This window comes from Cornus florida, unplaced genomic scaffold (assembly GCF_030987335.1).
Source record: "Cornus florida cultivar Cherokee Brave unplaced genomic scaffold, ASM3098733v1 CherokeeBrave_3.0.0_Hap2_Chr01, whole genome shotgun sequence".
Lineage (NCBI taxonomy): Eukaryota > Viridiplantae > Streptophyta > Magnoliopsida > Cornales > Cornaceae > Cornus > Cornus florida.
In genome coordinates this window covers 77973301-78001267 of record NW_026775571.1, presented here as the reverse complement: position 1 = coordinate 78001267, position 27967 = coordinate 77973301, and the positions used below count along the sequence as shown (strand labels likewise).

The 27967-nt window shown below is 37.4% G+C and overlaps 2 pseudogenes; one reads left to right on the top strand and one right to left on the bottom strand.

The window, feature by feature from the left end:
- The window catches only part of LOC132275483 (uncharacterized), a 100733-nt pseudogene extending 78166 nt beyond the window's left edge, over window positions 1-22567 (bottom strand).
- Window positions 125-6530, top strand: LOC132302084 (endochitinase EP3-like; annotated as a pseudogene).
- Window positions 22568-27967: the final 5400 nt, after the last annotated feature.

Here is a 27967-nt window from a genome sequence, read left to right as displayed (position 1 = left end):
GAAATTGCGTGCCAAACTTGAATTTGAAACAACCATATATAACTTTTCTTTGGCATTTTCCATTGACTACACACTACAAATACCCCTCTCAACCTTATCATTACACCACACATTGCTCTTCTAATTAACCATATATAACTTTTCTTTTCAAAATGGTTGCTTTCAATTTAGGGAAAGCCTTACTCACAGTCATTCTGACCGGAATCCTCACCGAATCTCTGCCGAAATCAGTGGTGGGTCAGAACTGCAGTTGTGCCGCGGTTCTGTGCTGTAGTCAATTTAGGTACTGTGGCATTACCATTGACTATTGTGGCATAGGTTGCCAAGCGGGTCCTTGCATCAGCACGACCACACCTAGTACTCCTAGTAATGGTGTCTCGGTGGCTGATGTTGTAATTGATATGTTCTTTAATGGCATCATCGGCCAAATCGGTGAGAATTGTGCCGGAAAGAGCTTTTACACCAGAGCTGCATTTCTTGAAGCTGCCAATTCTTATTCTCAATTTGGCACCACTGGTTCTGCTGATGATTCAAAGCGTGAGATTGCAGCTTTCTTTTCACATATAACATTTGAAATTGGACGTAAGATTTTGTTGTGGTTTTGTGGAGTTTGATTAGGTAATTATTTTTTAGGAAGATTTAATTATATGGAAACTTCAAGAGTACTTAATTCTAGGAAAAAATTCAGTTTCCTAATCTGTTTTAACTTCCTTATTGGTTTAAGAAAAATTCAGTTTCCTAATCTGATTTAACTTTCTTATTGGTTTTAGATTCTACAAAAGGCAAATTCTTGTAGGACAAATTTGGGGATACTATAAATAGGGTGAGAAAGTTAGAGAAAAATGTGTGCCAATACAAGAGAGAGCAATTAAGAGAGAATTCTCCTTGTAATTTTTCATCTTTTTCATAGTGATTTTGTTCGGTGTGCTCCATGGACGTAGCCCTAAGATTTGGGTGAACCATGTATATCTTGTGTTCTTGTGTGTGATTTTTTATTCTTTGTGATTGCTTGTTTATTCCTTGAACAGTGTTGTTTATTTTGCGTTTCTGCCACAACAACTGGTATCAAATCAGGTTAATTGTGTAGTGCAACTCTAACAACTGATATAAGAGCCTTTGGTTGAGAACCTAGGGCACAAAAGGTGTTTGACGAAATTTTGAAAGTTTTTCGATCAGATCTGTCCGTTCGAGTAGGAGTAATGGCATTAGAAGATAAGACATCCGCATCCATGATCGAGAAGTTCAATGGCACAAACTTCGGTTTCTGGAAGATGTAAATAGAAGACCTTTTGTTTCAGAAAAATCTATATCAACCTTTGGGAGAGAAACCAGAGGATACAAAGGATGCAGAATGGGAATTACTTGATAGGAAGGCTCTTGGCACCGTCAGATTGACGTTGTCAAAGTCAGTTGCCTTCAACATTAAAAACGAGAAGATGACGATGTCTCTCATGGCAGCCCTTTCTAATATGTATGAACAGCCTTCTGCAGCGAACAAGGTGCACTTGATCAAGAAGTTGTTCAACATGAAGATGGTCGAAAGTGGTAAGTTCAACTAACATCTAAATGCGTTCAACGAGATAGTTGGGCAATTAGAGTCTGTTGATATCGACTTCAAAGACGAGGTCCGAGCACTGCTAATTCTAGGGCAGTTACCCGAGAGTTGGAGTGGCACAGTTACAGCGATCAGTAGCTCTGCAGGGAAGACCAAGTTGAAGTCTAATGAAGTTGTGAGCATGATTCTGACTAAAGAAATCAGAAGGCAAACAGTAGGGGTTTCCACCAGTGGTTCGGCGTTGAATGTTGAAAGCAGAGGCAAGGGTTCAAACAAGAAGAAGGGCAACAATAATAGAAACAGAGACAGAGCCAAGTCAAGGAATGGAAGGACACGGTCTCAAAATTTTAGGAATTTCACAAATCTCAATGACGTTGAGTGTTGGAATTGTGGAAAGAAAGGACATTACCGTGTTAGTTGCAGACTTCCTAAGAAGGGAACCGAAAGAAAAACTGAAGCAAACTTTGTCTCAGAAGAATCAGATGATGCATTGATATGCTCTTTGGAGATCAAGGCGGAGTCATGGGTTTTAGATTCTGGCGCATCATTTCATGCACCTCAAACAAAGAGCTATTTAATAGCTATGAATCTAGTAACCTTGGCAAGGTGTATCTTGGTGATGACCAGCCTTGCAGCGTCATTGGCAAGGGTGAAGTGCAAATCAAGTTGAATGGGCCAGCTTGGAAGTTAAAGGATGTGAGACACATCCTTGACTTAAGGAAGAATCTGATTTCGGTAGGATAATTGTCAGATGAAGGTTTTATTATAACCTTTAATGGAGACTCGTGGAAAGTTTCCAGAGGCGCTATGACCATTGCACGTGGTAAGAAATCTGGCACTCTCTACATAACTACCAGTGCTTGTGGGTCTATAGCAGTTGGAGAAAACAGAGAATATCACAACCTTTGGCACCAGAGACTAGGTCACATGAGTGAAAGGGGGCTCAAGATTATGCACTCAAAGGGGAAACTACAGGCATACGGGCAATTGATATTGACTTCTGTGAGAGTTACGTAATGGGCAAGCAAAAGAGGGTCAGTTTCAAGAAGAGTGACAAAGATCTCAGAAAGGAGAAACTTGAGTTAGTTCACACAGATGTTTGGGGGCCAACCACTATTTCATCCATTGGCGGAAAATCCTACTTCATGATTTTTATTAATGATCACATGAGGAAGGTATGGGTTTATTTTTTGAAGCACAAATCTGAGATATTTGATGTGTTCAAGAAGTGGAAGTCCATGGTGGAGAATGAGACAGGTTTGAAGATCAAGAGGTTAAGATCAGACAATGGTGGTGAGGATGAAGACACTGGGTTCAAGAAGTTCTGTTTTGATAATGGGATCAGAGTAGAGAGGACTGTGCAAGGAACCTCACAGCAGAATGAGGTGGCAGAACGGATGAACCGAACATTGACAGAAAGAGCCAGAAGCATGCGCATACATTTGGGTCTACCCAAACAGTTTTGGGCAGAAGCGATCAATACAACATCCTACCTAATAAATCATGGACCATCGGTGCCTTTAGAGCATCGAATACCAGAAGAGGTACGGAGTGGCAAAGAGGTAAATCTTTTATGGTTGAAAGTTTTTGGTTGTATTGCATATGGGCATATTAATGACCATGCTAGGGGAAAGCTTGACCCCAAGTCACTTAAATGCATCTTTGTTGGGTATGGTGGAGATGAGTTTGGTTATCGACTCTGGGATAATCAGAACAAGAAAATTATCAGAAGTAGAGATGTGATTTTCAACGAGAATGTGATGTACAAGGATAGAGATGCAGCACAGTTAACTAGTCCTATACAGAGTAAGCCTGAGTTTGTTGAGTTAGATGATAATCCAAAAAGCATTGATGCGGAGCAGACAGATGAGGGTTCTTGGCCAGAACTCACAGAGCATAGTTCATCGCAGATTCCAACTCGTATACCTGCACCCAAAAGGTCTACGTGACCTCATGTACCGAATAGGAAATATTTGGATTATATGTTGCTCACAGATGATGGTGAGCCTGAATGCTATGATGAAATATGTCAAGTTGAAGATGCTAGCAAGTGGGAGCTTGCACTGGAAGATGAGATGAAGTCCTTTATCTCCAGCAAAACATGGAAACTAGCCAAGTTGCCCATGGGGAAGAAAGCTCTTCACAACAAATGGGTGTATAGAGTAAAAGAGGAACACGATGGTTCCAAGAGATACAAAGCGAGATTGGTGGTCAAAGGCTTTCAGCAAAAGTAAGGCATTGACTACACAGATATTTTTTCCCTGGTTGTGAAACTGAGTACCATTCGCTCAGTTCTTAGCATTGTTGCAGCAGAGGGGTTGCACCTTGAGCCGTTAGATGTCAAAACTGTTTTCTTCCATGGTGACCTAGATGAGGAGATTTACATGCAACAACCGGAAGGTTTCTCAATCAAAGGGAAAGAGAAACTAGTGTGCAAGTTGAATTAAAGCTTATATGGTTTGAAGCAAGCCCCGAGGCAGTGGTACAAGAAGTTTGATGGTTTTATGAAGCGACATGGCTACAACAAATGCAACGCTGACCATTGCTTCTACTTCAAGAGGTTTAAGTCAAGTTTCATTATCCTTCTACTTTATGTTGATGACATGTTAGTGGCAGGTTCTGATTTTGAAGAAATCATCAAATTGAAGAAGCAGTTGTCTAGTGAATTCGAGATGAAGGATCTTAGTGTAGCAAAGTAGATTCTTGGGATGGGGATTAGCAGAGACAAATAGAAAAGTACTTTGCAGTTGTCTCAGGCTGAGTACGTTGAACGGGTTCTGAAGAGGTTCAACATGAATAATGCTAAGGCGGTGAGTACTCCCTTAGCTAATCACTTTCGATAATCTCAAGATCAGTGTCCGAAGACAGAAGATGAGAAAAACTTTATGGCTAAAATTCCATATGCCTCAGCCATTGGAAATTTGATGTATGCCATGGTGTGCATAAAACCAGACATTGCATATGCAGTGGGAGTAGTAAGCAGGTTCATGAAGGATCCGGGCAAGCTATACTGGGAAGTAGTAAAGTGGATATTGAGATATCTACAGGGTACCACAGATAGATGCCTATGTTTCAAAAGGGGCGAAGTGAAGCTACATGGCTATGTAGATTCAAACTTTGCTGGCGAGGTGGATCACAGAAGAAGTACTACCGGGTATGTGTTCATGGTGGGTATAACTGCAGTTAGTTGGGTTTTGCAAATATAGAGGATTGTAAAGTTATCTACTACAGAAGCAGAGTATGTGGCGATAACAGAGGCTAGTAAAGAGATGATTTGGTTACAAGGTTTGTTGACAGAGTTGGCATTCGAACAGGAGAAGAATGTTTTGCACAATGATAGTCAGAATGCGATACATCTGGCAAAGAATTCAGCATTTCATTCAAGGATCAAACATATAGGACTTCGGTGTCACTTTATCAGATCTTTGTTATAATATGGGGTGTTGACACTTGAGAAAATACTTGGCACCAAGAATCCGGCTGACATGTTAACCAAGATAGTGACCACGGAGAAACAGAAGTTATGTGCAACTTTAGTCGGTCTTCTAGCTTGAAGATAGAGAGAAGCGCACAAACATGCATATAACATGCATGAGAAGAAGATAGAATGGGTTTACAAGTGCTCCAGCCTCCAAGTGGGAGATTGTTGTGGTTTTGCGGAGTCTGATTAGGTAATTATTTTTTAGGAAGATTTAATTATATAGAAACTTCAAGAGTATTGAATTTTAGGGAAAAATTCAGTTTTCTAATATGTTTTAACTTTCTTATTGGTTTAAGGAAAATTTAGTTTCCTAATCTGATTTAACTTTCTTATTGGTTTTGGATTCTACAAAAGGCAAATTCTTGTAGGACAAGTTTGGGGACTCGATAAATAGGATGAGAAAGTTAGAGAAAAATGTGTGTCAATACAAGAGAGAGCAATTGAGAGAGAATTGTCCTTGTAATTCTTCATCTTTTTCAGAGTGATTTTGTTCGGTGTGCTCCCTGGACATAGCCCTAAGATTTGGGTGAACCATGTATATCTTGTGTTCTTGTGTGTGATTTTTTTTTTTTATTCTTCGTGATTGTTTGTTTATTCCTTAAACAGTGTTGTTTATTTTGCGTTTCCGCCACAACAACTGGTATTAAATCCGGTTGATTGTGTAGTGCAACTCTAACAGATTTCACCCTCTCTCTCTATATATAAATTTATACGTTGTATATATGCAAGTGCATGCCAGTATATATATGTGTCTATATTTTCACACACTTAATAAATATATGCCCAAGGCCTAACAAGCCAACAGGTCAAAGGCAACAAAATGAGCAGCGACAAAACACAAACATATTTGTGCCAATCAAACATTTCAAACCATTAGTCCATAGCAGTTACAAACTGAAACCAAATTAAACCAGCCCATCTTTGACACTAAACATAAATAATAACAAGCAAATTAAATCTTTTGTTTGTGCAGACTTTTGCTATATTGAAGAGATAGATGGTCCCTCTAAGGACTTCTGCGACCAAACTAATACACAGTATCCATGCGCACCAGGCAAGGGTTACTATGGCTGAGGTCCTATTCAGCTAAAATGGAACTTCAATTATGGTCCAGCCGGAAATGCTATCGGATTAGATGGACTCAACAACCCTGACATTGGGGCATCAGATGCAGTTGTGTCATTCAAGACAGGCTTATGGTTTTGGATGACCAATGGTCACCCTGTCATCGAACAAGGGTTCGGGGCAACAATCCGTGCCTTCAGTGCAATTGAATGTGATGGTGCAAACCCTGACACCGTTAATGCTCGTGTAGCTTATTACACAGACTACTGTAACCAACTTGGTATCACTCCAGGCGATAATCTCCGCTGCTAGGTCACATATTTAAGTTCTAGTACAATTTTTCTTTGGGTACATGACTTGGAAGAAAATAAAGAGTGGTCTGAACTTTGTTTAGGTTCTTATTAAGACTTAATTTCCTGTATTTTGGACCTAACGATGCACTCTGACTATTTTTTTTGATATATGATTTAGAGGGTATCGAAATAAAATAATATGATATGAATCAAAATATATAGTTTGGTTCATCCTATGTGAATACAATGTTTGCATTTTTACATTATTCAATGTGCATTTAAAGATTGCTTAGGAGATGAAAAGAACTACTGTTGACATTAAGAGCTTTGATTTAACCAAAAAAAAAACAGTTAAAATTAAGAGCTTCTGGCCTTGTTTAATTTGTTGGATCTATGCTATAACCTTTGATAATAGTTAATTGGGGAGTACTAAGATGCTTCCTTGCAAATAGCCAAACAAAACTTTGAGTTAAATTTGGAATCTCTATGTCCAAATACTTCTTGATGGACCGTTAACATTTCACTTAATATGGATAACTTTTTTAAATTATTGTCATGATACAAGTTAATGCAGGAAGTTAATTTCTAACTCAAACCAATTGTTTGTGTGTTGTGCTTTATATTCTGATGCTGAATCTCATGATCATTTATTTTTTAGTGTCCATATTCTGTCGACACAAAATGCTTGAATCTTTGATAATTTTTGTTCTCCCTATTCGAGGCTGACTCAATCCTTCTACTCCTCTGATTAGAGGTCGTCCCATGTCTGTTGGGCGCTAGCTGCAAATGTCTCTTCCTAGTTCGTACGTTAATCTGAATAATTATTTCCATTCACCTGATTAACTGTGCTACCTCATCTGTGTTCTTTGCCTTTTGTTCTCCTTACATCAGGCTTGTTTGTTTGAATGTAAAATATTTTTTAAAAAATATATTTTTGTTTTATAGGGTTTGATTGTTGTAAAATATTTTAGAGAAAAAAAAAATCTAATAAAATTAATTTTTTCATTAATTTTTGACAAATTATTTTACACACACAGATGAACCTCAATCTAAACTTTTGCCTAACACCGGAATACAATATATAATTTACATGAAAAAAAAAATTAAAAATAAAAATAAAAAATAAATAATATCGTTACATCGAAACAAAGGAAGCCTAGATATTCGAGTTTAAAGCTAGACTGATTTAGCCTTTGTTCTTGTGATTATAGTTATTTGGGTTTCAGATTACAAGTTTTTGGACCCTAGGTTGGGCTGTCTTTGATAATTGGGCCTAGCTTCCCTTTAGTAGTCTTTGCTCTTTAAGCTTTGTTCGGCCTTGTTCCAGTCTCTGACCTGTTTTATTTGTTGTTGGGCCCTTCGGGAATTCCGTAAATTTTTGGTCTTCTTTTATACTAATTTGCAATTAACGAGAAAACAAAATGTACTCTAATTTTTGTTTTAATAGTAACACATTCAATAGCATAATTTTTACTGGAAAATAACACATCGAGGTTCAACTTTTGAAGTCGAATTTGAGGTTCAAGTTCTTGTGGACACAAAGTGAGTGCAAGTTTCTTGTCTAGGAAAGGGAAAAAAAAAAAAAAAATAACTTGTGGGAAATTTAAAATAATTCTATTTAAGATGTTCAATTTCTATATTACAATTTGTGTCTATTGTAAATAAGACCATCTGAATATAAGGGACATCCAAACAAACCCTAACACATCCAGGCACTTTCTTTTTATTTTTAAGATTTACAATGTTACCTGCCTTAGAAGTTGAAAGATTGAGATATTTGGTGTCGAACAAATTAGACAAATTAGTATATTACATTTTCTGTAAAATTGCCAAACTTAAGCACTTTTTTTTGACTATCTGCCAAACTAAACTTGGGAACAGCCCTTGTGATTCACGTTGAGAAATTTGACTTTCCAAAAACAAATCATAAGTTAAGGCTTTTCTACATTTTAAAATTGGACTTGGATCTCCTTTGGAGGGTCCTCTACACGTTGGTGTGCATTAAAATTATAATACTGAACCCAAAATAGGATGCATGGAACTTCATTTGGAGAGCAAGACTCTTCCAAAAATGAGGGGATCCACTTCCCTTAAAATTTTGTCTTATGAAATTATAATGTATGCAAACCATACATGTGACAATTTGTTTATTTTTATTTTTTATTTTTTCTATTTTTTTTGGTATAAATTACACTGTCATCAAGTTTTGTAAGAAATACAATGTATGCAGATCCTACACAAGATGAAGTTATTTTAGTAGTGCCAGTTGGGCGGTGGTGCTGGAGACGGCTAAATTAGCAATGAAGAAGCAATAGCATGAGTTTTATCACCAATTGTTTTACGTGCTGTTTCATAAAATTAAAAATTAAGTACTTAAAATTTTAAGTAATTAAGTTTTTAAGTGATAATTAAAAAATAAATATTATTAAATTCAGAAATATGATTCGATTTGAGGTGTTTTTGTCAATATTAATTAATATATATAAAACATTAATATTATTGCTATATACACCTAATAAAAATGAATGTATAATTATCTTATTGGTTCACTAATGTATGCTTTATTTGGTACAAGGTCAATTTAATCAATAACATATTTAGTTTTAATAAAATAATTATTATAATTTTTCAATATTTTATTTTAAAAAAATGTAAAGTTCACAAGAATAAATTCACCTTTTATAAGGATCGAAGATATAAAGTTGTTAAGAAATTTACAATTTTTCAGAATTTTATAAGAATATAAAGTTCTCAAAATAAATTCACCTTTTATAAAACAGATAAAAAGTTTTCAAGAATAAGTTTAATTTTTATGAGGAAGATGGAGAGCATTCAAATAATTACTAATATAGTATTCATATGTGTTTATGTAAATTTAATTAAATATAATAAATAGTATAAAATGTATATAAAAAATAAAATAGCTTACTCTCTTAGTTGTAATATTAAAACGTGTTTTTCACAGATGGATTATAGTTCTCAAAGAGAGAGGTTTTTTATTTTTTCCAATCAAAGAGAGAGGTAACATGTTTTTGTCTTCAATGTTTTTAAAAATTGTTTTAAAAAAATTGAAATCAAACTAGCCTCTAATTCCGGTATAATATACGAAAACCCATTAATTTTTTTATATAATATGCAGCTGGTCCTATTGGATTTAGGGTTGAGGGTCAAGTTTGAGTAGGACGTGACCTGTAACTGTTTTCATTAACTATTAAACTATTATACTATAATCTGAAAAAAAAAATAAAAAAAATAAAATTTAACTATGATGATATGTAATTATATCCATTAAGCTACTTAACTATAATTAATTTTTATCATTCTCTCTCTTCTCTTCCTCTTTGTTTTTTTGTTTTTGTTTTTATTTATTATTTCTATAGTTAATGGTTCTTTAGACTATGATGAAAGACTTTACTACCAACGGGTCAGTAGCCTAGCGGTACCAGATTCCTACTTCCCAAAGAGAGATTAGGGGTTCGAGTCTCGATTGAGGTAAGTGTGTGTGAGTACCAACTAAAAAAACAAAAAAAAAAGACAATTTCATGAAAGAAACTCTTCATAATAAGTGATTAAAGATTAATTCAGTGCAAGAGGTTACGTAACCTTGGAAGGATTGTTTGTGATTCAAATCATTCAAGTTCACTTTTATTGAAAATAAAGATACCCTTTAAAATAATAGAGAGTGAAAATGTTTGATGATAGTCGTGATTTTAACTTATTGAGGACCACCTATCCTTCTGAGCATTAACAAAAAAATTCATACTCGTTTTTCTTTCCAAATTGGTGGGTCCATGCTAAGGATTTTTCTTTTCTTTTTTTCTCTCTCTCTCTCTCAATGCTAAGGATTGGTTTGATCATACATTACATTACTAAAATAGTATGTTTGTCACCAAAATATTGAATGCTTAGGTGAAATTCTTATGGATAACTTCATATATATATATATATATATATATTTCTTTTAGAGCACGTGTATTGAACTCACAATAGACATACTATTTAAGTTAAATGTGCAGTTCGAAAGCGAGATCTCAATGACTTATCTCCTAAATCACTGTTAATGCCGTTATGTTCCTGAAGATTATGAATAACTTCATTTGTTGGAGTGATATCTAATCCGATTATTTTGATGTCCAAATCAGATTTTATTACAAAAATGACACTTTTAATTGTCTTTCCAATGTTTTGTTGGAAACAAACCCAAGTAAAAAAATAAAATAAAAATTTGTGAAAAACGTTTGGCTCTAAATTGTTGACAAAATGGAGGTCTTAGTGGGATAAAATTTCGTAAAGTATGGTGGAATTGTGAGATATAAATTTGTAATTGGCAATATTCGATTTCAAAACAAGTCCTAGTCAAGTTGTAATTCAAGTTATCATATCAGAATCGACATTAACTACGGAATTGAAAAGTAGTTCATCAGAAGAATACTGAGATCATCGAAAAGGAATAAACAATTTTTAGGAAGTCGTTTTCCACTTAGGACAAATACCTACAGGGTATATTTTCCAAGTTACAAAAAATAGAAAATCCAAGTTTTAATTAGATTCTGTCAAGTAGGAACCGGTATCACAGTTGGGAACCGGTTCAAGAAGCTAAGATTCGAAAATTCAATACTGTCTTTTGGGAACCGGTTCAACATCCTGCTACCGGTACCACTGTTGTTTCAGTTTTAGGAAACTTTGTCCTAATCAGTTTTGAACTTCCTATTTGGTTTAGAATGTTACCAAAAGTCCTATGCACGAAATTTCCTTTATTTTCAGAAGGATTAGGTCTTCGAAAATTCTGCCCTGATACACATCTAGGTTTATTCATGACTTTAGCACTACAATTTCATAATTCTTAAAAGCCTTAGGAAGATTATTTTTACAGAAAATCCAAGACATTTATCTGTCATCTTTCTAGAACATACACATAAACACATAGTGAGTTTAAAGTTGCATTGTTCAAATCCTGATCGTGATCATACAGTTGCATCTATATCAATCAGAGAAAAACAGATCTACTTTTACATCGAATTTAGATATTGAAAAATAGAAGTAAAAGCAATCACAAATTAAAAGGGTCAAAGCATTTGAGGAGTGTTGTTTGATCTACCTGCTACTTTTATACAAAGATTAAGAATAAGCATGAGGTCAAGTTGTTGTTGGACGGGACGTCGCAAAGCCAGAGGATTGTCAGCTATTGGTGTTTGGTAGAACGATAGGGTGTAAACTAGAGTCAAAGTTTAGTATACTTTGTTTCCAACATAGTGAATCGGTTTACTTTGAACTGCACACAATTCACAAGGTTTTTCCCTCAAACAGTTGACATATTTTATCAACTGAGATTTCCTCGCTAAAAATCCTGGTGTCATCTCTAACTCTTTACTTTGCTTTATTTTATCTTGCATGGTATTAATTTATTAATTGATAAAATAAAGAAATTTAGAAAGACACATATCTATTTCTAAAAATAAAAAACTTTCTAAATATTTCGTTGCGTATAACTCACAAATTGGTATCAGAGCTAATCTCTACACATTGAGTTGTTCCTTGTGAAATGTTTTGATTGATTTCAAAAAATTTGTTTTTTATCATGTCTAATGCGTTGAAAGAAGGTGGTTCTAATCAACGTGGTCCTTTATTTGAATGAGATAATTACAATTTTTGGAAATCAAAGATGAGAGCCTATTTGCAAAATTCAGGAGGTAAAACTTGGGCTATAGTTGAATCTGGTTATACACCACCTACAGAAGATAAAACTGTGGATGGTAAAGAAGTCAAGGTTTTAAAAGATACTTTTGCTTTCACTACTGTTGAATCTGAGCGTAATGATGCTAATGGAAAAGCTTTATATGCAATTATTAATTTTGTTGTTCCATCTGAATATGTTAGAATTAATTTCTGATTGTAAAACTGTTAAAGAGGCTTGGAATATTTTCCAGGTTACTCATGAAGGGACTTCAAAAGTGAAGTTATCCAAATTTTAAATGCTTTCTCATAACTTTGGGAACATCGTGATGAAAGAAGATGAATCATTTTCTGATTTTTATTCTAGTCTTCTTGAAAAAAAATTTGAACTGCATCACTTAGGCAAAAGGGTTAGTGATAAGAAAATCTGTGAGAAAATCTTAAGGTCTTTACCTAAAAGATTTCAAATAAGCGTAAAAACTATCACTGAATATTGGGATTTGTCTATCTCTAAAGTAGATGAGTTTGTAGGTTCATTGAAAACTTTTAAAATGCAGAATTTTGATTTAAATCAGAAGGAGAAGAATCTTGTTTTAAAATCAACACAGGTTGAGAATTCTACTGATGACAACTCTGATGATGATTTTTTTTTTTTTTTTTTTTTGTCAAGGCAATTCAATTAGATATTGCAAAGACAACAGAGGAGAAGGAATGACAACATGGCCAATCCTCAAAATTTTGACAAGTCGTCTAAATTTAGGTTTAATGAAAATAAATTAAGTAGAAGAATTAAAAGAAACTGAATTCACTTGCTGGAATTATGGTGGCAAAAGTCATGCATCTAATGTTTGTCCTAGTCTTAGGAAAGATCAAAAGGATAGGAATAAAGAAAAGTAATGAAAGTTTCTAATTCTGAAAATTCTACTTTAAGTGATAATGATTCTACTCATGATGATTACATTGATTTATCTTAAGTCGCTTTTCTTGAAAAAGGTCCTCATACCGTTACTTTATATGACTTTGATATTTCAGATAATGAAGATAATGAAGTTCATGATGAACAGGTACAAGAGGATGAAAAAGATGATGAAAGATTAAAGAAGATGGTCGAAGAAACCATTGAAATCAAACAGGCTATCAAGAAGTCAGCAAATGAGCTTATCCAAGCAAAATAGAAGAATGAAGATCTAAGAAAACAGATTGATGAAGGAAAAAGGAAAGTTTTGGAAAGTAATTCTGTCATCACTGAGGTTAAAGATAAAATCTTCATTCTTGAAGAAAAGGTAGTACTTCTAACTACTTAAAAGAATATCATAAAATGAAAATTGAGGATCTCCAAACTGATTTGAAAGTTGCATAATATAAACTGAAAGGGTTTATTTCAAGTCAAGACAATTTGAATAAGATAATCAACATGGGTAAGGATATGAATGATAAAACTGGGTTGGGATATGAAAAAAGGTAATCAAGGTAAAACAATATTTTTTCATGACTTAAAACAATATACTCTTTCCGTCCCAAAATAGTTGTCTATTTTTCCATTTTGGGATGTCCCAAAAAACATGTCCTATTCCAAAATTGAATGCACTATTTTTTATAACATTTCCAAACTATCCTTTTAACTAAATAAATGCACTAATTACAGAGTACTATTTTGTCTTTTAGTAAGGGCATATTTAAAATTTCACTCTTATCAATACAATAAAATACTATTAAAACTCCACTACCATAAAAAGTTGGATTCCCCATGCAGGACATGTAGTATAGGACGGAGGGAGTATTTTTTTTCTTTTTAGGTAGGTGGATAATTTTTTTAGTTATTGGTATGATACAGCTTACAATAAGGATTTAGAGTGTCAAACTAAAGAGCACGCATTTGAGCCTAAAATATAGCCAGCCAATTTGTGTTCAAAAAATTTAATGGAAACCACATTAAAGCCCTATCCCTCTCAATCAGTTCACTGGAGCTTATGGTCTGGTTTAGTCATGCCATTCCCAAACATTGCTTCGTACTTTAGCTAGCAATGCAAGAAAATTATACTAACCCAACTTTGAAGTTTCTAACTCGAACTAAATGTTTGTGTTGTGCTATGTTAATGCTGAATCGATCTCAGGATCAGTTATTTTAAAGTGTCCATAATCTACCAATATTATCTGGAATTTCAACCAAAGCTAGCTTCTGATGTGGTTTCTATGTTTTCTAGTTGGCCTGACTTCCTCATTTGGGCTTCAACCAAATATTGGAAATCAAAATCAAGTAGAATTAATTCTGGCTTTTTCTCATTCATTCGATTAATTTTGTTCCCCTTACCACAGATCTCTAAGTTGAAAGCTAGACTTAACAAGCCTTTGGTCTTGTGTTTCTTAGCCATTGCAAAGTTTAGTTCAGTTAGGTATTTTGGTTTTTGGTTGCGTGGTTTCGAGAAAAACTTAATTGAGTCAATTGTAGTGATCGATGATATAGTATCATCAGCTTATTAAATACTGGCATGTAGTGATCGATAATATAGTATCACCAGCTTTTAATATTTGGATTTGAACTCTTACAGTGATGAGGATATATACTAAGTTTTTAGTGTCTATCTCATTCGAAATTTTTTTATTTTCCTGAAAATATTTAGTATCATATTGTGGTCCAAAATGGACAATGCTGCTTTAGTGCCACATTCAAGCAAATTCTATTATCCTTCAAGTATATGATATATAGAATAATACAAGTCTTGCATTTACCATTACAAATTGGACATCTCAAAATCAAAGTTAGGCTCACGAGTCATGACAAACTATTATTTATGATTAAAATGACATTTTCGTGATAAATTTTCAATGTCTTGATTGGGAATAACGTTTTCGTTTCCAAATTGGATGCATTGGGACAATGAGTAGCTGTTATGCTGAGTTAGTGATGAAAAATGGAGGGGGTGGTGGTCGTGAAATTATCGATATAAGGGTCCCCAAAGCATCATGGGGAAGTTAATAGTGATTGCTTTTATGGTGTTTTTTTATTTTTTTTTGAATGGGTAAGCTTTTATAAATAAAGAAAAAACTGTACAACAAAGACCATAAAGCAACAGAAGCAAATACAGTAACAAAAAGGACCAAGCCAACTGCCAAACAATGAAACAATGAAAAAAAAATTAACTTGTTAACCTAGAGGACTTGAACTCGAAGCCAGAATTGGCAGAGTCATAGACAGCAGCCATAGACTATTAAAAGACCATATGCAAAGCATCCACCTTCAGTTGGTAACTGGACTGCAATAATGCAAAAGGACAGGCTATCAAAGGGAAACAGTACAACCTTGCTGAGATATCTGTTGGAAATCCTTCAATGTGCCAATTCTCTTTACGTCTTCACTCCTACTTAACATGATTGAGGCCTAACCTCCAAGTGAATGAACAGGTTGTCAAAGGGAAACAGCACAGCCTTGCTAAAATAGCTGTTGGAGATCGTCCATTGTACCAATTCTCCTTAGGTCTTCACTCATTCTTAACTTAATTGAGGCAAGTCTTGTCTTAACACAATTTTTTATTGTTCTGATGAGGATGTGAAGAGGGGATGACTTGTTGATCGGTTGTCAATTATACATCAACCTTTGCAATAGCACAAATCATTGTAAAATAGGGTTATTGGTTGGGTAAGTCGAACCGCTGGGACTGCTAGCTTATGGCAACCAAGGTGTTTAAAATCACTTTTAGTTTGATGAAAATGGGATATAGAGTTTTGTTGGTTTGTCACTTAGTCACTAGAATTGAAATGTGCTTAAAGCAATAAATGCAAGGAATTTAAGAGGAAGAAATCTAGAAAGAGAGGTCTAAGGAAGTGAATTCACCATCAACTATGTAAACATGCTTGCTTGCAAATAACTTGGGGGACAAAATATACATGTAACTATAATATGTAGGACTGCAAGACAACTACAATATCTTCAAGAAGGTCACACATTCAAGAATTAAGTATAATCCATCAAATGTTAGTATAATTCATCTATCTAAACTAAGGTATAGCATGAAATATCCTTCCTAAGTTATGAACCATCAAAGTCCTCAATTTATGTGATAAGTGCACATGAAGTCAAAAGCAAAGAATAATCCATCAAAAGGGAAACCCTAAGCTATGGACTATCAAATCTTCCATACAACATGCCATTAAAACCATTTCATATTCTCATCTCCATTCTCACTAAGGAGATGTAAGCCCTATAATAATAAAAACATATAATCTAAGACAAGATAATACATTTAACACAATCATTTATTGAATTGAAGAACATTTACAACATGTGTAAGTCTATAGAATATGAAAAGATTACATAAACACTTCATTCCCCAAATCAAAACAAGATTATAACATGCTTACAAAGAATGGCTTCATCACCTCCCTAGGATAGGGAGTTAGTTGCTCATGGATGTAAGAGAAGAAGGAGAAGAGATGAAAACCCTCTCCATTTTCGTGCTTAGGAGCCACCCACAAGCCAAGCTCTCAAGAACACTTCTTTCTCTCTCTAGAACCTTACAAAAAATGAGAGATATCAAAATAATGAGCTTCAACTCTCTATATACACTCAAAACCAACTCCCCATACTCCAAATCCCGAGCTCCCCCCTCTGCATGAAGCTAGACCACACAAAAGAAGGATAAGGGGACCAAGATGCTGAAATTCAGAGGCAGTTGAGCTGCCTTCTACAGATCGGCAGGCGCCCGCGAGGCGCTGGCGGGTGCCCACGATGGCTTGCGGGGGACTGGCATGTTTGGCGGGCGCCCGCAATGGCGCGGCGGGCGCTCGCGGTGGCTCGTGGGGGCTCCCGCGGGGGCTCAGCAAGGCCCCGCGAAATGGGGTAGAGAGATGAGGGAATTGGCGGGCGCCCACGGACGCGCGGCGAGCACCTGCGGGGCCTTACAGCAGCACTTCCTCCAAGCTTAAATTTTATGCAAACTTCTTTAGGCTGGAGTGAAGACGCACTTCCACTATGAACATTAAGCCACGAACTTCACAAAAATGACGACTGAAGAGGTTAGGTCCCGAAGATGACTCCCCAACAAGGCACATGTATTTCAATAGAAAGTTGTCAAAACCGCTTCTTTGATCATTCTTGGGAAAAATACCTGAAATCAGAAAGAAATACACAACTGAATTAAAATTGTACATTATCTTCTAATAATGGACTTGACTAATGCAAGAAAGGGAGCTTGAATATATAATATTCGGCGTTTATCACACCCCCAAACTTACATTTTGCTAGTCCCTTAGCAAAACAAGACAAAGAGCTTAATGCAAATGACGACCAATGAAATGCTAACACATGCATCAATCATGAAACAAAAATATCGACGAAGCCCAACTATGATTTGGAGCACAGAAAATTATGAAGGTAGACATTAGGCAGACTACCTTGCATATATGAAGCCTTAACACAAAATGGCAAAACAAGTTCAACTTAAATGCATCAATCATCAAGGTCTATATAAATACTTCAATTGTCATCTCTTGAATAACATGAACTCTGACTTTAGTGAAAGTGAGCCGGCTTCCTAATATGTGACTTTTACCTTCTTTTTCTAATCTCAAGAACACATTTTCACATCCTTAAATCTCCTTCTAAATGAGGTCTCCAAGGCATAACTTTATTAACTGAACAACTTTCGTTGCTTATTGACAATTTTATTGATCAACTCTAAAGATCACCTACTATGGTCGTGCAATGTCGAGAATTCATTAAGCTTTCTAACCAACCCATGTAGCAAGTGTTGAGCCAACAACTCCCAAACCAGATGGCTTTAAGGCGCTAAGTGTAAAGACACTCCTAGGGCTTAATAACTCAAATTGGAAAGGTTACGAATTTCGACAAACCATCTTTATTTATTTTCGAACAACCGTGAAATATTTAAATTCTTTAAGCTTTCTAACCAACCCATGTAGCAAGTGTTGGGCCAACAACTCCCAAGCCAAATGGCTTTAGGGTGCTAAGTGTAAAAACACTCATAGGGCTTAATAACTCGAGTTGGAAAGGTTACGAACTTCAACTGGTCATTGAATTATATATATATATATATTTATGCCAAGGATATCCCGATCAGGGTCAATTTGGGTTGCATACCTCACAATTAGGTTTCCGGTGTGCAAATGTGCAATGTGAAGCATAACAGAGTATGAAATCCGACGAAAATTTAATTGAAGTTTTTATACAAACCGATTATGAATCAACATGTTTAATTCAAAATTTTCTTTATTTTCAAAAAAATTTGTCTTTGCTTCTATACACAAAGTATTAAGCACATGTTTCAACCTTCAAAAAGTTCCCTTTAAATAATACGATTTTATTAACTTACGAGCATAAAAAATGAGCAAAAATATCAAATGAGCAAAAAAAAAATATCAAAACTGCAATAACATGCTCATGCACCAAAAATGTAATAGCATGCACATGCACCCCCAAACTTGCATGTCACATTGTCCCCAATGTAGAAGACAAGGGACAAGCAAAGAAAATGAACAAAGGGGGAAAGGAACAATAGTACCAAGTTGAGAGGATTGGAGTGGCGGTGCAAATATAGGCTAGCTCGTGAATTCCAGGAGCATGCCCCCAAACTTGGTTTCAAAAACCTGTCAAAAGATATCTATACAAGGCAAGAATCATATGAATCAAATTCAATGAAAATAACTGCAATTTATTTGACTAAAAACTTTAAGCCATGCAAAGTAGCAAAAGTGATGCAGTTATAAGTGCAAAAGAAAAAATGACAAGCAAATGCCAAACGCGGCCCAAAATAAGTCCAAAAATTACTACTGAAAAGGGAAATAAAAACGAAAAATATGAAATCACTCCACCATTAGAGTAGAGCAGGAAGCACCAGGTGGGCCAGGTGCACGGTCAATCAATGACTGGAGCATAGCTTGTAGGATCTCTTAATTCTCCTGAGTCTTCTGGACGGCACCCTCTATAGCATCAAAGTGCAAGGAAAAGGCATCGAAACGAGCATCCAGGGCGAGATAGTCGGCGCGAGTCATGACATCAGGTGGCGGGACAAAAGAGGCAGCTGGAAAAGCGGGGGCATCAGGAACAAGAGAAGCAGGAGCCATGGGGGGGGCCGGAGCACCCCAATCCGACTCGTTACCAATGCGGGCCTGACGGGATGTCTGAAGCTGAGTTGTGCTGGACTTCCAGACCCTAAGGGTGAAATTCAACACATCTTTCTCTTTCTACTCACCACGGGGAGCTCAGAACCCCATATTTTTTAGCAACCTTGTAATAAGGTATAGAAATAGGAATGCCTAGGTGGTGATGGTGCGCGACCGAACCAAGATTAATTCATTGTAGATTTTTAGCAATTGGTTCTAGACAAGCTGTGGGAAACAAAACTAACACTCTGTTTCAGCATAGTAGAGGGTTTTCAGAAAATCCCCCATACGTTCGGAATGGCCTGGCATGGGTAGGACGTTTTTGGCCAGGATCGAATCTAGAAACCACAGCTGGCATGGTAAGAAAGATTTATTGGTGCTTGTGGTTCTGTTGCTGGTGAATTGACCATGACAAATTTCTCCCATAATGTCCGCTAAGGTAAGCTAATTGGGACCTTCAACATAAAGGGCGAGGCCCGCCTCATCCACCGGTGAAACCAAGGGGCAATCCATAGCCATAGCAAGGTCATCGAGGTTGAATTCATAATTATAGCTATCAATGGTGGTTTGATTCTGTCCGGTTCCTCACATGAGTGGAACATGTTGGCGTAAAACAGATGGATCACACGCGGGAAGTAAGAATGAGCACGCGGTTTGAAAAAAGAGGTGAGGCCACGGGCCCTCAATTCACGGACGGACCAAGCGGTCTCCAAATTGTTGTCGAAAGTATTTGCAATGTTGAATCTGGCTTCGGTTTCAATTGGCCATTCAGCCCAATTTGGGGTCGGAGGAGCATTAGAAGGGCCCTCAAATGACAAGCACGCTTGGAAATAACCCTAGGAGCCATTGGAATGAAGAAAACTGGTTCGGGAATTTCTACGAACACCTGGCGTGTAGCAGAATTGGGAAGAGAGCAAAAATAAGGTTAGAAATGCAAAAAAACCCAAAAATTTAACCTATAATGGACATTCAATCATAACCCAACAATCACCAATCCCTCAGAACAAGAATCCCCTCCTCCTTAGTGCAAAAATTTAAAGAAAAAGAAAGGTAGAAACACTTACCCAAGGTGTAGGACTCAATCTCCTCAAGCTTGAATGATGGATAATGAGGATGGAGATTGGAGGATGATGATGGGTGAGATGAATGGATGAGAGGATTAGGGAGGAATTGGGAGAGAGAGTGGGATGGTTTAAGGGTTTGAAAGGGATGGGGGCGAGAGTAGAGAGGGAGAAGGGTTGAAGGGAGTATAAAAGAGGGAAAAATGGGCTTGAAAGCCTATTTAAAATCCTACATGCGAAGGCGGCGGGCGCCTGCGGAATGGATGGCGGGGGCCCGCGTGGCTTGGCGGGGCCCCGCAGAGGTTGGTTTTGTACTGCCTCATTTGGCGGGCGCCTACGGTGGCGCGGTGGGGCACCCGCGGGGCCTCTCTACAGCTGCCTTGTGCAGCTTAAGATGGTCTTGCAAGGCTTAGTATGGAATCGAATAATAACTTGAATATGGATTTTTGAATTGCGGAGGATTCAAGTTGCTTTGCAGGAATGCCGGGACAAGATTTGGCATCAACGGCCTAAGTGGGAGTCACGAAATCCGAAAGGCATTTAAATGTTTGGATTAGATGAGCCAAATGCTTAAATGACCAGGAATAATTCTGGATGTGGGACGGAGACCTGAAAATGACTAAGGAAACCAAATGGGACCATGGAATGCAAGATGAGTCAATTCAGGAAAGGTGCACATTTTGGTTAAACTTAACGAATTCCTGGAATATTTGTGGAACAAGGCACTTGAAAGAAGAGGGCTCGAAAAATGGAAGAATTTCTTCCATGAATGCTAAATTTATTGTCGATAGCTAGACGAACTAAGCATTGCATGGCGCATTAATCCTCGTAGATTGGGTTCGTTAATAGGACTTTCTCAACTTTTCGAAAAGGGATTATGCCATCAATGTAAGGCTTAAGCCATTAGCCATTAACCTTGAAGAGAGATCCATTAGTAGGATCTTGGAGTTCGACTGCACCATGAGGAAAGACGGCTGTGATAACATATGGACCATCCCACCGTGAACGGAGTTTATCGGGAAAGAGTCTCGATCTAGAATTGAAAAGCCAAACTTTTTGTCCAGGGGAAAAAGACTTTTTGACAATGTGCTTGTCATGAAAAGCTTTAGTCTTTGCCTTATAGATTTTGGCGCTTTCATACGCATCATTTCGAAGTTCCTCAAGTTCATTGAGTTGCAATTTACGAGTAGAGCCGGCTTGTTTGAAATCAAAGTTGAGCCTTTTTATGGCCCAATAAGCACGGTGCTCTAGTTCAACGGGGAGATGACATGCCTTGCCAAAGAAAAGTTGATATGGCGACATGCCAATGGGTGTCTTATAAGCTGTCCGGTAAGCCCAAAGCGCATCGTTTAGTCTTAATGACTAATCTTTGCGGTTCGGCTGAATCGTTTTTTTCCAAGATGTGCTTAATCTTCCGATTAGATACTTCCACTTAACCACTCGTTTGAGGATGGTAAGGTATGGCAACTTTGTGAAGGACGGAGTACTTGGAGAGGACGGATTTAAGGTAACGATTTCGGAAATGAGTTCCACAGTCACTAATGATTGCTCAGGGCATACCAAAATGACTAAAAATGTTGGACTGAATGAAGTTGAACACTACTTTATGATCACTAGTTTTGGTAGCTTCGGCTTTAACCCACTTGGAAACATAATCCACCGCTACAAGGATGTACTCATAGCCATAAGAAGATGGAAATGGTCCAAAGAAGTCGATCCCCCACACATCAAAAATTTTTATGATTAAGATGGGAGTGAGGGGCATCATGTCCCTTCGAGACATGGATCCGAGCTGTTGACATCGCTCACAAGATTTACAGAAATTGTATGCATCCCGAAACAAGGATGGCCAATAAAATCCACTTTGATGGACTTTGTCGGCGGTCTTTTTGGCACTGAAGTGTCCCCCACAAGCAAGAGTGTGGCAGAAATTTAGGACATTTGTGGTTTCATTGTCGGGAATGCATTTCCGGATGATTTGATCCGGACAATATTTGAACAACTACGGATCTTCCCAAAAGAAATGCTTAACTTGGGAGAAGAACTGGTCTTTTTCTTGTTTGGACTAATTGGATGGAATTTTGCCTATCGCTAGATAGTTGACAATATCTGCATACCAAGGGAGACTAGAATGGGAAATCTGAAAAAGTTGCTCATCCGGAAAGGAATCACAGACTGCAGCAAATTCAGAAGATTTTTCAATGAGTAACCGAGAGAGATGATCTGCGACGACATTGTCGGTCCCTTTTTTGTCCTGAATTTCAATGTCGAACTCTTAAAGTAAGAGTATCCATTGAATTAGGCGGGGTTTGGTCTCTTTTTTAGCGAGCAAATGCCGAAGAGCGGCATGATCCGAGAAGACAATAACCTTGGATCTAAGAAGATAGGAATGGAATTTATCCAAGGTATACACCACGGCTAGCAATTCTTTCTCAATGGTGGTGTAATTTAACTGAGCATCGGAGAAAGTCTTGCTAGCATAATAGATAACGTACGGAAGTTTTTCCACACGTTGGCCCAAAACCGCACCAAATGCATAATCGGATGCATCACACATGATCTCAAATGGAAGGACCAATTAGGCGGTTTCATGATTGGGGCGGATAAGAGAAGAGTGCGTAGTTTCACGAAAGCTTCCATACAAGCTTCATCAAAATTGAATGGAACGTCCTTGGCAAGAAGATTACACAAGGGCCGAGAGATTTTGCTAAAATCTTTGATGAAGCGACGATAGAAACCGGCATGTCCAACGAAGGAACGGATTTGACGAACCGAATTTGGAGGAGGGAGATTAGAGATTAACTCCACTTTGGCTTTGTCAACCTCAATTCCCCTTTTTGAAATGACATGTCCTAAAACAATGCCTTCTTGGACCATAAAGTGACTTTTCTCCCAACTTAGAATGAGATTTGTTTCCTTGCACCTTTAAAGTACAAGAGATAGATTTTGGAGACATGAGTCAAAGGAGGATCCAAAGACGGAGAAGTCGTCCATGAATACCTCTAAGAATTTTTCAACCATATCCGAAAATATGGACATCATGCATCTTTGGAACGTGGCCGATGCATTACATATCCCAAAAGGCATGCGTCTATAAGCAAAGGTTCCGAAGGGGCATGTGAATGTGGTCTTCTCTTGATCTTGCGGATCAATTGCCACTTGGTTATAGCCGGAATAACCATCAAGGAAACAATAGAAGCTTTGGCTGGCTAACCTCTCTAGGATTTGATCAATGAATAGGAGTGGAAAATGATCCTTCCTAGTGGTAGAGTTAAGTTTCCGGTAGTCAATGTATACACACCACCAGGTGGTAGTGCGTTGTGGCATGAGCTCTCCCACGGAATTCTCAACGACGGTGAGGCCGGATTTATTAGGAACAACTTAAGTGGGACTCACCCATTTGCTATTGGAGATAGGGTAGATGATTCTCGTATCCAATAGCTTGATCACTTCTTTCATGACCACTTCCTTCATGTTGGGATTCAACCGGCGCTGCACCTCTCTAGAAGGTTTAGCGTCTTCCTCCATATGGATGCGATGTATGCAAATAGAAAGGTCGATTCCTTTCAAATCAGCCACTGCCCAGCCAATAGCTTCTTTGTGCTCTTGTAGCACCGCTAAAAGGCTAGTTTCTTGATCCTTTAAAAGGTCAGAAGCAATGATGACTAGAAGAGTTTTATTTGTACCAAGAAACACATACTTAAGGTGAGCCGGGAGCGGCTTTAGTTCAAGTTATAGAGGAGACTCCAAGGAAGGGATCGGAGGAGTAGAAGAAAGTTGAGGAAGCGGTTCTTTTGGAATTTTCCAAGGAGGAGTATCCATAACAGCATTAATGTCAAGCAAGGAATTTACTTCTTGGATTGATTGGTCAATATTAAAGTTTGATAAGTCGAAATGAGACATGTAAGTTTCCAAAGGATCTTTGTTTAGAATGAAGGGGAAAGATTCTTCGACCACTTCATCTACCACATCGATAAGGAAATAATCATCCTCATCGGAAGGATGTTGAGTTGCATGGAAGATGTGGAGTTTGACTTGCATATTTTCAAAGGCGATATCCATTACCCTGGTTCGGCAATTAGTTGAAGTGTTAGCCGTACCTAAAAATGGCCTACCGAGGATCACGGGAATGTGCTTCTTTGGGTCATAGACCGGTTTCGTGTCAAGAACCACAAAGTCTACCAGAAAGTAGAATTTGTCCACTTTGATAATGACATCCTCAAGGATGCCTCGTGGGTGCTTAACCGATCTATCGGTAAGTTGCAAGACTACGGAGGTTGGCTTTAGATCTCCCAACCCAAGTTGTAAGTAAACTGGATATGGAATCAAATTTACACTAGCTCCTAAGTTAAGGAGGGCCCTTTCTATCTTGTTGTCGCCAATGACACACGAGATAGTTGGAGTGCCCGGATCCTTATACTTTGGAGGAGCACTGTGTTGAATGATTGCACTCACATTTTTAGTTTATCTCACTTTCTTTGGCAAATGATTTTTGGAAGTGTGTTTTTGAGTGCACAAATCCTAGAGAAATTTTGCATAGGGAGGGATTTTCTTTATAGCATCCAAGAGAGGCAAGTTGATTTTTACTTGCTTGAAAATTTTTCACATGTCTTGAATTTTGCAATTCTTGTTCCCAATATGTGTCGACTCTTAGAGACGTTGAGGAAACGGAGCTTTAGGCTCATAAGAAGTTTCCACATTTGGGGTGACAAGCTTGGGATTTTTATGAGTAGGATTTGGATTAGAAGGGTTGGGACTTGGATTTGGATTTTTCGAAGGAGAATTTTTCTCATCCTTGTTTCCATCAACCTTGTTATCAACCACATGACCACTCCTAAGGGTGGTGATTGCTTGGACTTGTTCATGAATTGGCCCACTCGGAAGAGGGGTTTTGTCAATCACATGCATCCCTCTAGGATTTTCAAATGGTTGCGCGGGAAGCTTACCCTTGTCTTTTTGGAGCAATTGATTCATGGAGTTAGCTATTTGGCCCACTTGATTCTCAAGTTTAGCTATGGACTGAGTATGAGAATGAACCATTTGGAGAGTGAGTTGTAAAAATGTTAAGAGTTGCTTGTTGGAATCCATCATTTGCTTGTTTGCAGCCACGATCTCATCAGTTGGGAACACATGGGGTTGATTGGAGACATTTGGATTGTATGGAGGACGGTAGCTTGAGGAGGCCTGAAATTGCCTATTTTGAAATTGAGAAGAGGGCTGATTTTGTTGCCCTTGATTTGGAAAATTTGAATTTTGTGGGGCTTGTTGCCTCCACGAGAAATTCGGATGATCTCTCCATCCGGGATTGTAAGTATTGGAATATGGATTATTTCCAGGCCTTGAGAACATTGCATTTGCTTGCTCTTGATTTGAATTAGGAAATTGTTCCGTTGTGGGACAATCTTTTGAGAGATGGAATGGACTAGTACATGATGCACAAACCGCACTTGCCGAATTTTGAGACAAAAAAGGGGATAGATGTGGTGCCATCAATTGATAGAATTTATGAGCTATGGCATCCACCTGGGAAAATTCCTCCCTCAGTGTTTTTGGTTGACAAGGGTTGGTGTTCTTTGTATTAGTTGAGGTTGCACCACTACGAGAGTTATTCTACAATGAGTTTTCACTCAAATTTTCAAGTAAAGTCCATGCCTCATCCGCACTTTTAGACATGAACATCCCTCCACAAGATGAGTCAACCGTGAACCTATGTGGGTTGGTCAACCCAGCATAGAAGGCTTGCACCAATTGCCATTTTGGAATTAAGTGGTGCGGACATTTCCTTAAGAGATCTTGAAATCGCTCCTAAGTCTCATGGAGTTATTCACCCTCGCTTTGTGAAAAGCTAAGAATGGAACGCCTTATTAAATTGGTTTTACTCACTGGATAATATTTCTTTAAGAATTCTTGCTGCAGTTAAGCCCATGTGGTGATGGAATTGGCAGCAAGGGAGTTCAACTAATATTTTGTCCGTTCTTTTAATGAGAATGGGAAGAGATGCAATTGGAGAGCATTATCAGGAAAGCCCCTTAATTTGATGGTAGAGCATATTTCAAGGAATTCATTAAGGTGCTTATAAGGATCCTCATTTTCAAAGCGATGAAAAGATGGAATCATTTAGATGGTGCTAGATTTGATTTCATATTGAGCGGCCTCAATATTTGGCATCACTATGCAAGAGGGAGAAACATAAGTGGTAGGGATGAAGTGGTCCCTAAGAGTCATGGGAACCACATTTGGAATTTCGACCCTATCATTATTAATCCCCTCATTTTCGACATTTCCTACATTTTCATCCATTGTGTTAAATTCAGTTTCAAGCTCTCTTATATGAGAAGATTCCCTAAGGGTCTAAGAGTTCTTTCAAGAGAATTTATATCAACTTGTGATTCTAGAGTTGGTAGGGAGAATGATCTACGGCCAAACATCAACAACACACAACACAATCAATACAATAAATCATCACCATCAACTCCACATACGATGTTCCCTTTTTCCTTAATTATCAAGACAGAAATTAAATGGCCACAGCAAGGACCGATGCTTTGCAATTGAAAATAAACAATAAAATAGCCTCAATAAGGGCTTCACAACTTAACTATCACTAAATTTATACATACACAATATTAACACTTTCGAAACTAAAAGGCAAAGAGACTTACCTGGAGTCCTCTAGGCTTACAAATTTGCTAGCGTTCCCTCGGCAAGCATCAAGTCCCTAGAATCTCACAAACAACTTTCAACACCAAGATGGTCAAAACCACACAAGAAATATTCACAAATCACAATATTGACAATCAAACCAAAATTAACCATAGAACTTCGGTTGCTAAACCGTGTGCAAGTCCCCGGCAACGGCGCCAAAAATTGATCGGTTGTCAATTATACATCAACCTTTGCAATAACACAAATATTGTAAAATAGGGCTATTGGTCAGGTAGGTCGAACCACTGGGACTGCTAGCTTATGGCAACCAAGGTGTTTAAAATCACTTTTAGTTTGATGAAAGTGGGATATAGAGTTTTTTTGGTTTGTAAATTAGTCACTAGAATTGAAATGTGCTTAAAACAATAAATGCAAGGAATTTAAGAGGAAGAAATCTAGAAAGAGAGGTCTAGGGAAGTGAATTCACCATCAACTATGTAAACATGCTTGCTTGCAAATAACTTGGGGGACAAAATATACATGTAACCATAATATGTAGGAATTCAAGACAACTACAATATCTTCAAGAAGTTCACACATTCAAGAATTAAGTATAATCCATCAAAGGTTGGTATAATTCATCTATCTAAACTAAGATATAGCATGAAATATCCTTCCTAAGCTATGAACCATCAAAGTCCTCAATTTGTGTGATAAGTGCACATGAAGTCAAAAGTTAAGAATAATCCATCAAAAGGGAGACCCTAAGCTATGAACTATCAAATCTTCCATACAACATGCCATTAAAACCATTTCATATTCTCATCTCAATTCTCACTAAGGAGATGTAAGCCCTATAATCATGAAAACATACAATCTAAGACAAGATAATACACTTAACACAATCATTTATTGAATTGAAGAACATTTACAACATGTGTAAGTCTCTAGAATATGAAAAGATTACATAAACACTTCATTCCCCAAATCAAAACAAGATTATAGCATGCTTACAAAGAATGGCTTCATCACCTCCCTAGGATAGGGAGTTAGTTACTCATGGATGCAAGAGAAG